At 37.4% G+C, this 2,627-nt stretch overlaps 1 long non-coding RNA gene across 1 annotated transcript; it reads left to right on the top strand.

Moving 5' to 3' along the window:
• Positions 1-627: 627 nt before the first annotated feature.
• Positions 628-1,541, top strand: LOC131655720 (uncharacterized). The gene is made up of 3 exons (XR_009299857.1): positions 628-763; positions 887-1,086; positions 1,159-1,541. It is a non-coding gene; the product is annotated as an uncharacterized LOC131655720 (long non-coding RNA).
• The last annotated feature ends 1,086 nt before the right edge of the window (positions 1,542-2,627 follow it).

Genomic DNA, 2,627 nt, shown 5'->3' with positions numbered 1-2,627 from the left:
AAAAATCGAATTTAAAGGACTATTATTTTTATGGTTTTTTATGTGACAAAAAGACAAGAATTTAATCAAGCAAGCGAATTAAAAATACGAGCCTAAACTAATATTTTTATGATTATTTTTATATGCCAAAATCATGTATTAAAGTCTAAAAGGTAGTAGGAAAATTAGCATTTAAATACTAAAAAGAAGTGGCAAAAATCTAATTACCTAAATCTAAAAAAAGAAAACAGGGGGTGCAGATTGAAACTGATGGTGCAGATAGTGAGGGCGCTGAGCCCATCCAGAGGAGGTCCAAAGGGTGTTTTTGTCATAGTTTTTGATTCCTAAAATAGAACACGGGCCTCCAGGGGGTGCGAATTACAAACAGGCCCAGAATGAATTCAATTCAATTCTTATCACAAATTTATTCAGATCTGAATCAATGATATTACTACTCACTAATCATCAATTAATACTCAGATTTATTCAATTAAACCATAGGCTAAAAATTAGATTATATTAAAATAAAATAAAAAAAATGATTAAAAGGTAACTGAACGAAATAATAAAAAGAAAGATTAAATTGGGGAAAGGGAATTTAGGGTTACATGAATGGCGATTGGACTTCTTCTCTCGGATGTGCTTGCAACGGCGACGAATCCTCTCCGATCGCTCTTCTCCGTTCGCCCTCCCGCTCACTTCTCGTCTTCGAGTTTCACTCTCGATATCCCTTCTCTTATTTTCTCTTTTTCTCGTTTCGGATTGCGTTGAACAAGCGATGGAGGTAATGGCGCTGATTGAAGAAGACGGGGACGAGATTTGAAGAACTGTGTTGATGTTGTTGGTGTTGTTTGCAGATCGAACCTTATTGCGATGAGGATGATGATGTGATAATCGTTTTTTGCAGGTGAAGGCGTCTACTGAAAGTGACGATCGACGCCGAGGTGACGGAGTTATTCTTGAAGGCTGTTGAAGATGGAGACAAGGTTGAAGAACTGCGTCGACGAGGAAGATGACACTGAGGAGATTGAATCGCGTTCGAAGATCATTGACTCAAGGTTTTCGGTCATTTTTCTGATGGACTCAGGAAGTTGAAGGTTGTTACAGGTTTGTTAACCAATATTTCCATCACTGATTTTCGATTCCAATTCGTCCTCTTCTCAGTTTTTTTTTTCTCAGAATTCTCTTTTTGTGCGAGGTGGAGGATGAATGGATTGAAATCGAGAGAACTTGAAGAACGAATCCTCTTTTTGTGAAGATGGAGGTTAGCTTGAAAATGAAGATGGTGGAGTGTGTAATGGAGATGAAGAAGTAATGGTCATGGAGGTTCTGAGATGATGATGAGTGTGAAGAATGGTTGCAGGGTGAATAGATGAAGATGAAGAGTGATGAAGGGATTGAGAGTGGAAGAATGATGGGGTGAATTGTGGAAGAATGGTGGAGGCCGTGAAATGGTGAGGCTGATTCTGTTATATAGGTTGGAGAGGGAGAGAGTTCAGTTAGAGCTTGAATGATTGGAGCCCTTGGATCGAGAGAGTTTGTTATGTGATGAATGGAGGAGATTGAGTCTGATTAAGAGGTTAGTTACAATCTGTTACAAACTGCTTTTTTTTCCTGTTATGTTAGTTATGGACTTGGTTAGGTTGTTATAACGGTTATAGATCGGTTAGAAAGTTCTGTTATGAGGTTGTTATCATTCTGTTGAAAGTTAGTTATAACAGTTAGGGTGTTATTTGGATAGGTAAAAATTCTGTTATAGCTGTTAGTAAGCTAGGTGTAACGAAATTCTGTTAGGACGGTTGTAGGTTTATGAAAGTTAGTTGTGATGGTGGGTTTTTTATTTGAATGCAGAACTGTGTAGGTGAATGGCTGCTGGTTCTTTTTGTATTGACTGAAACTGGGAATTTTTGTTAGAGTTAGGAATGTATGTGATATGATGGCGGGTTGCCGTTTGGTAATGGTTTGATTTAACAGGTGACTTCTAACATTGAATGGGCATTGTCACTGAATAAATCTTATGTCATTTTTGCAGGGCTGTATGTAAAGGTGAAGGTGGCTGAATGCTGTTCAATTTTGAACTGTGTTTGGTTAATTGCAGGTTGTGGTATGCTGTTTGGATAGATTCTCATGAAAGCAAGAGATGGCGAACTGTTTTCTCCTAAGATTGCCCATGGACATTCAGCCATTTGTAACTGCAGGGCCAGCAGTAGAGATGACTTGAAGATAGCATGGAGACATGAAGAATCAAGGGCAGAATTAGGATGAGTTCATGATGATGATGATTTTTTTTCTTCGTAATAGGCTTGAATTGTAATAGATAATCTGAGAGTAAATCCTTAATATTATATATTGAAACCTGTACTATGAGAACTTTTTTGTAATAGTTTCTTTGAATGGAATTTTGGTTTTGAATATGGTTGAAAGTGTAACATGGTCTTTCTTCTTTCAAAGCTGAATTAATTCTTCCCTCCTTTGCTTTTGAATGAGAGCTATACCAATTGCCAAAATGGCCAAAAATAATAGTAATCGGCCAACTAAAAAGTCAACCTTCCCAACTTGATTTTTTTAACCAAAAGCCAACTTATATAAGCCTCTTTTCTTCTTTGCAATGACATAGTAATAGGGGACCCAATCTTCGACCTTGTAGG

The sequence above is a fragment of the Vicia villosa genome, linkage group LG3 (assembly GCF_029867415.1).
Source record: "Vicia villosa cultivar HV-30 ecotype Madison, WI linkage group LG3, Vvil1.0, whole genome shotgun sequence".
NCBI lineage: Eukaryota > Viridiplantae > Streptophyta > Magnoliopsida > Fabales > Fabaceae > Vicia > Vicia villosa.
The sequence above is the reverse complement of the archived record's forward strand: the minus strand, read 5'-3'. Positions and strand labels throughout refer to the sequence as shown.